Below are 7,789 nucleotides of genomic sequence, written 5' to 3' on the forward strand. Positions count from 1 at the left end.
ACTGCATTGGGGGAAAGTTCTTAAAATAAATGGTAAGCAGATGGAAGTTTGTACATTATACCCTCATGTTTTAACTGACTGCATTGGGGGAAAAGTTAAAATAAATTGTGTTTTTGAAAATGCATTTTTCTCGGAATTGTCATTTTAATGGTTGTATTGTACTGTTTTTTTTTTTTAACTATGTAGTGTCAATTTAACCCAATTTAGGAAGTTAAAAAGGAGCTTTGATATAATGTAAATCGATAGTGTTAATTTAACCCAGTTTAGAGAGTTAAAAAGGAACTCTGATATAGTGTTAATGTAACTCGATATAGTGTTAATTTAACACAGTTTAGGGAGTTAAAAAGGAACTCTGATATAGTGTTAATGTAACTCGATATAGTGTTAATTTAACACAGTTTAGGGAGTTAAAAAGGAACTCTGATATAGTGTTAATGTAACTCGATATAGTGTTAATTCAACCCAGTCTAGGGAGTTAAAAAGTAACTCTGATATAGTGTTAATGTAACTCGATATAGTGTTAATTCAACCCAGTCTAGGGAGTTAAAAAGTAACTCTGATATAGTGTTAATGTAACTCGATATAGTGTTAATTCAACCCAGTCTAGGGAGTTAAAAAGTAACTCTAGGTACAGTGTTAAATAATTAACTATTTTGAAAGTGTTAATTTAACTCTGTAAAGTGTGGAGCTATATAAACCCGCAAAAAGTGTTAAAATTGACTCTGTGGGAGTTGATTCAACACTCCAGTTTTTGCTGTGTGGTTAGGTTGGCATGGGAAAAAACGCTCTCGGGTGCTTTAGAGTGCCGAGTTTATCACTGCGCATGAAGAAATGACCACCTCCAACGTTTGGTTTATGTTTTATAAGCATTTTTAATTTTATTGCTTAAATCGCATTTTCTCGGCGAGCTGAGCACTTTTTCTGAATTGTGCCGCTCCCGTCACTCTGGTTAGGTTGGCATGGAAAAAAACGCTCTCGGGTGCTTTAGAGTGCCGAGTTTATCACTGCGCATGAAGAAATGACCACCTCCAACGTTTGGTTTATGTTTTATAAGCATTTTTAATTTTATTGCTTAAATCGCATTTTCTCGGCGAGCTGAGCACTTTTTCTGAATTGTGCCGCTCCCGTCACTCTGGTTAGGTTGGCATGGAAAAAAACGCTCTCGGGTGCTTCAGAGTGCCGAGTTTATCACTGCGCATGAAGAAATGACCACCTCCAACGTTTGGTTTATGTTTTATAAGCATTTTTAATTTTATTGCTTAAATCGCATTTTCTCGGCGAGCTGAGCACTTTTTCTGAATTGTGCCGCTCCCGTCACTCTGGTTAGGTTGGCATGGAAAAAAACGCTCTCGGGTGCTTTAGAGTGCCGAGTTTATCACTGCGCATGAAGAAATGACCACCTCCAACGTTTGGTTTATGTTTTATAAGCATTTTTAATTTTATTGCTTAAATCGCATTTTCTCGGCGAGCTGAGCACTTTTTCTGAATTGTGCCGCTCCCGTCACTCTGGTTAGGTTGGCATGGAAAAAAACGCTCTCGGGTGCTTTAGAGTGCCGAGTTTATCACTGCGCATGAAGAAATGACCACCTCCAACGTTTGGTTTATGTTTTATAAGCATTTTTAATTTTATTGCTTAAATCGCATTTTCTCGGCGAGCTGAGCACTTTTTCTGAATTGTGCCGCTCCCGTCACTCTGGTTAGGTTGGCATGGAAAAAAACGCTCTCGGGTGCTTTAGAGTGCCGAGTTTATCACTGCGCATGAAGAAATGACCACCTCCAACGTTTGGTTTATGTTTTATAAGCATTTTTAATTTTATTGCTTAAATCGCATTTTCTCGGCGAGCTGAGCACTTTTTCTGAATTGTGCCGCTCCCGTCACTCTGGTTAGGTTGGCACCGAAAAAAACGCTCTCGGGTGCTTTAGAGTGCCGAGTTTATCACTGCGCATGAAGAAATGACCACCTCCAACGTTTGGTTTATGTTTTATAAGCATTTATAATTTGATTGCTTAAATCGCATTTTCTCGGCGAGCTGAGCACTTTTTCTGAATTGTGCCGCTCCCGTCACTCTGGTTAGGTTGGCATGGAAAAAAACGCTCTCGGGTGCTTTAGAGTGCCGAGTTTATCACTGCGCATGAAGAAATTACCACCTCCAACGTTTGGTTCATGTTTTATAAGCATTTTTAATTTTATTGCTTAAATCGCATTTTCTCGGCGAGCTGAGCACTTTTTCTGAATTGTGCCGCTCCCGTCACTCTGGTTAGGTTGGCATGGAAAAAAACGCTCTCGGGTGCTTTAGAGTGCCGAGTTTATCACTGCGCATGAAGAAATGACCACCTCCAACGTTTGGTTTATGTTTTATAAGCATTTTTAATTTTATTGCTTAAATCGCATTTTCTCGGCGAGCTGAGCACTTTTTCTGAATTGTGCCGCTCCCGTCACTCTGGTTAGGTTGGCATGGGAAAAAACGCTCTCGGGTGCTTTAGAGTGCCGAGTTTATCACTGCGCATGAAGAAATGACCACCTCCAACGTTTGGTTTATGTTTTATAAGCATTTTCAATTTTATTGCTTAAATCGCATTTTCTCGGCGAGCTGAGCACTTTTTCTGAATTGTGCCGCTCCCGTCACTCTGGTTAGGTTGGCATGGAAAAAAACGCTCTCGGGTGCTTTAGAGTGCCGAGTTTATCACTGCGCATGAAGAAATGACCACCTCCAACGTTTGGTTTATGTTTTATAAGAATTTTTAATTTTATTGCTTAAATCGCATTTTCTCGGCGAGCTGAGCACTTTTTCTGAATTGTGCCGCTCCCGTCACTCTGGTTAGGTTGGCATGGAAAAAAACGCTCTCGGGTGCTTTAGAGTGCCGACTTTATCACTGGGCATGAAGAAATGACCACCTCCAACCTTTGGTTTATGTTTTATAAGCATTTTTAATTTTATTGCTTAAATCGCATTTTCTCGGCGAGCTGAGCACTTTTTCTGAATTGTGCCGCTCCCGTCACTCTGGTTAGGTTGGCATGGAAAAAAACGCTCTCGGGTGCTTTAGAGTGCCGAGTTTATCACTGCGCATGAAGAAATGACCACCTCCAACGTTTGGTTTATGTTTTATAAGCATTTTTAATTTTATTGCTTAAATCGCATTTTCTCGGCGAGCTGAGAACTTTTTCTGAATTGTGCCGCTCCCGTCACTCTTTAGGTTGGCATGGAAAAAAACTCTCTCGGGTGCTTTAGAGTGCCGAGTTTATCACTGCGCATGAAGAAATGACCACCTCCAACGTTTGGTTTATGTTTTATAAGCATTTTTAATTTTATTGCTTAAATCGCATTTTCTCGGCGAGCTGAGCACTTTTTCTGAATTGTGCCGCTCCCGTCACTCTGGTTAGGTTGGCATGGAAAAAAACGCTCTCGGGTGCTTTAGAGTGCCAAGTTTATCACTGCGCATGAAGAAATGACCACCTCCAACGTTTGGTTTATGTTTTATAAGCATTTCTAATTTTATTGCTTAAATCGCATTTTCTCGGCGAGCTGAGCACTTTTTCTGAATTGTGCCGCTCCCGTCACTCTGGTTAGGTTGGCATGGAAAAAAACACTCTCGGGTGCTTCAGAGTGCCGAGTTTATCACTGCGCATGAAGAAATGACCACCTCCAACGTTTGGTTTATGTTTTATAAGCATTTTTAATTTTATTGCTTAAATCGCATTTTCTCGGCGAGCTGAGCACTTTTTCTGAATTGTGCCGCTCCGGTCACTCTGGTTAGGTTGGCATGGAAAAAAACGCTCTCGGGTGCTTTAGAGTGCCGAGTTTATCACTGCGCATGAAGAAATGACCACCTCCAACGTTTGGTTTATGTTTTATAAGCATTTTTAATTTTATTGCTTAAATCGCATTTTCTCGGCGAGCTGAGCACTTTTTCTGAATTGTGCCGCTCCCGTCACTCTGGTTAGGTTGGCATGGAAAAAAACGCTCTCGGGTGCTTTAGAGTGCCGAGTTTATCACTGCGCATGAAGAAATGACCACCTCCAACGTTTGGTTTATGTTTTATAAGCATTTTTAATTTTATTGCTTAAATCGCATTTTCTCGGCGAGCTGAGCACTTTTTCTGAATTGTGCCGCTCCCGTCACTCTGGTTAGGTTGGCATGGAAAAAAACGCTCTCGGGTGCTTTAGAGTGCCGAGTTTATCACTGCGCATGAAGAAATGACCACCTCCAACGTTTGGTTTATGTTTTATAAGCATTTTTAATTTTATTGCTTAAATCGCATTTTCTCGGCGAGCTGAGCACTTTTTCTGAATTGTGCCGCTCCCGTCACTCTGGTTAGGTTGGCATGGAAAAAAAACGCTCTCGGGTGCTTTAGAGTGCCGAGTTTATCACTGCGCATGAAGAAATGACCACCTCCAACGTTTGGTTTATGTTTTACAAGCATTTTTAATTTTATTGCTTAAATCGCATTTTCTCGGCGAGCTGAGCACTTTTTCTGAATTGTGCCGCTCCCGTCACTCTGGTTAGGTTGGCATGGAAAAAAACGCTCTCGGGTGCTTTAGAGTGCCGAGTTTATCACTGCGCATGAAGAAATGACCACCTCCAACGTTTGGTTTATGTTTTATAAGCATTTTTAATTTTATTGCTTAAATCGCATTTTCTCGGCGAGCTGAGCACTTTTTCTGAATTGTGCCGCTCCCGTCACTCTGGTTAGGTTGGCATGGAAAAAAACGCTCTCGGGTGCTTCAGAGTGCCGAGTTTATCACTGCGCATGAAGAAATGACCACCTCCAACGTTTGGTTTATGTTTTATAAGCATTTTTAATTTTATTGCTTAAATCGCATTTTCTCGGCGAGCTGAGCACTTTTTCTGAATTGTGCCGCTCCCGTCACTCTGGTTAGGTTGCCATGGAAAAAAACGTTCTCGGGTGCTTTAGAGTGCCGAGTTTATCACTGCGCATGAAGAAATGACCACCTCCAACGTTTGGTTTATGTTTTATAAGCATTTTTAATTTTATTGCTTTAATCGCATTTTCTCGGCGAGCTGAGCACTTTTTCTGAATTGTGCCGCTCCCGTCACTCTGGTTAGGTTGGCATGGAAAAAAACGCTCTCGGATTCTTTAGAGTGCCGAGTTTATCACTGCGCATGAAGAAATGACCACCTCCAACGTTTGGTTTATGTTTTATAAGCATATTTAATTTTATTGCTTAAATCGCATTTTCTCGGCGAGCTGAGCACTTTTTCTGAATTGTGCCGCTCCCGTCACTCTGGTTAGGTTGGCATGGAAAAAAACGCTCTCGGGTGCTTTAGAGTGCCGAGTTTATCACTGCGCACGAAGAAATGACCACCTCCAACGTTTGGTTTATGTTTTATAAGCATTTTTAATTTTATTGCTTAAATCGCATTTTCTCGGCGAGCTGAGCACTTTTTCTGAATTGTGCCGCTCCCGTCACTCTGGTTAGGTTGGCATGGAAAAAAACGCTCTCGGGTGCTTTACAGTGCCGAGTTTATCACTGCGCATGAAGAAATGACCACCTCCAACGTTTGGTTTACGTTTTATAAGCATTTTTAATTTTATTGCTTAAATCGCATTTTCTCGGCGAGCTGAGCACTTTTTCTGAATTGTGCCGCTCCCGTCACTCTGGTTAGGTTGGCATGGGAAAAAACGCTCTCGGGTGCTTTAGAGTGCCGAGTTTATCACTGCGCATGAAGAAATGACCACCTCCAACGTTTGGTTTATGTTTTATAAGCATTTTTAATTTTATTGCTTAAATCGCATTTTCTCGGCGAGCTGAGCACTTTTTCTGAATTGTGCCGCTCCCGTCACTCTGGTTAGGTTGGCATGGGAAAAAACGCTCTCGGGTGCTTTAGAGTGCCGAGTTTATCACTGCGCATGAAGAAATGACCACCTCCAACGTTTGGTTTATGTTTTATAAGCATTTTTAATTTTATTGCTTAAATCGCATTTTCTCGGCGAGCTGAGCACTTTTTCTGAATTGTGCCGCTCCCGTCACTCTGGTTAGGTTGGCATGGAAAAAAACGCTCTCGGGTGCTTTAGAGTGCCGAGTTTATCACTGCGCATGAAGAAATGACCACCTCCAACGTTTGGTTTATGTTTTATAAGCATTTTTAATTTTATTGCTTAAATCGCATTTTCTCGGCGAGCTGAGCACTTTTTCTGAATTGTGCCGCTCCCGTCACTCTGGTTAGGTTGGCATGGAAAAAAACGCTCTCGGGTGCTTCAGAGTGCCGAGTTTATCACTGCGCATGAAGAAATGACCACCTCCAACGTTTGGTTTATGTTTTATAAGCATTTTTAATTTTATTGCTTAAATCGCATTTTCTCGGCGAGCTGAGCACTTTTTCTGAATTGTGCCGCTCCCGTCACTCTGGTTAGGTTGGCATGGAAAAAAACGCTCTCGGGTGCTTTAGAGTGCCGAGTTTATCACTGCGCATGAAGAAATGACCACCTCCAACGTTTGGTTTATGTTTTATAAGCATTTTTAATTTTATTGCTTAAATCGCATTTTCTCGGCGAGCTGAGCACTTTTTCTGAATTGTGCCGCTCCCGTCACTCTGGTTAGGTTGGCATGGAAAAAAACGCTCTCGGGTGCTTTAGAGTGCCGAGTTTATCACTGCGCATGAAGAAATGACCACCTCCAACGTTTGGTTTATGTTTTATAAGCATTTTTAATTTTATTGCTTAAATCGCATTTTCTCGGCGAGCTGAGCACTTTTTCTGAATTGTGCCGCTCCCGTCACTCTGGTTAGGTTGGCATGGAAAAAAACGCTCTCGGGTGCTTTAGAGTGCCGAGTTTATCACTGCGCATGAAGAAATGACCACCTCCAACGTTTGGTTTATGTTTTATAAGCATTTTTAATTTTATTGCTTAAATCGCATTTTCTCGGCGAGCTGAGCACTTTTTCTGAATTGTGCCGCTCCCGTCACTCTGGTTAGGTTGGCATGGAAAAAAACGCTCTCGGGTGCTTTAGAGTGCCGAGTTTATCACTGCGCATGAAGAAATGACCACCTCCAACGTTTGGTTTATGTTTTATAAGCATTTTTAATTTTATTGCTTAAATCGCATTTACTCGGCGAGCTGAGCACTTTTTCTGAATTGTGCCGCTCCCGTCACTCTGGTTAGGTTGGCATGGAAAAAAACGCTCTCGGGTGCTTCCGAGTTTATCACTGCGCATGAAGAAATGACCACCTCCAACGTTTGGTTTATGTTTTATAAGCATTTTTAATTTTATTGCTTAAATCGTTTTTTCTCGGCGAGCTGAGCACTTTTTCTGAATTGTGCCGGTCCCGTCACTCTGGTTAGGTTGGCATGGAAAAAAACGCTCTCGGGTGCTTTAGAGTGCCGAGTTTATCACTGCGCATGAGGAAATTACCACCTCCAACGTTTGGTTTATGTTTTATAAGCATTTTTAATTTTATTGCTTAAATCCCATTTTCTCGGCGAGCTGAGCACTTTTTCTGAATTGTGCCGCTCCCGTCACTCTGGTTAGGTTGGCATGGAAAAAAACGCTCTCGGGTGCTTTAGAGTGCCGGGTTTATCACTGCGCATGAAGAAATGACCACCTCCAACGTTTGGTTTATGTTTTATAAGCATTTTTAATTTTATTGCTTAAATCGCATTTTCTCGGCGAGCTGAGCACTTTTTCTGAATTGTGCCGCTCCCGTCACTCTGGTTAGGTGGAAAAAAACGCTCTCGGGTGCTTTAGAGTGCCGAGTTTATCACTGCGCATGAAGAAATGACCACCTCCAACGTTTGGTTTATGTTTTATAAGCATTTTTAATTTTATTG

The sequence above is a fragment of the Syngnathus typhle genome, unplaced genomic scaffold (genome assembly GCF_033458585.1).
Source record: "Syngnathus typhle isolate RoL2023-S1 ecotype Sweden unplaced genomic scaffold, RoL_Styp_1.0 HiC_scaffold_275, whole genome shotgun sequence".
NCBI classification, from domain to species: Eukaryota; Metazoa; Chordata; class Actinopteri; order Syngnathiformes; family Syngnathidae; genus Syngnathus; species Syngnathus typhle.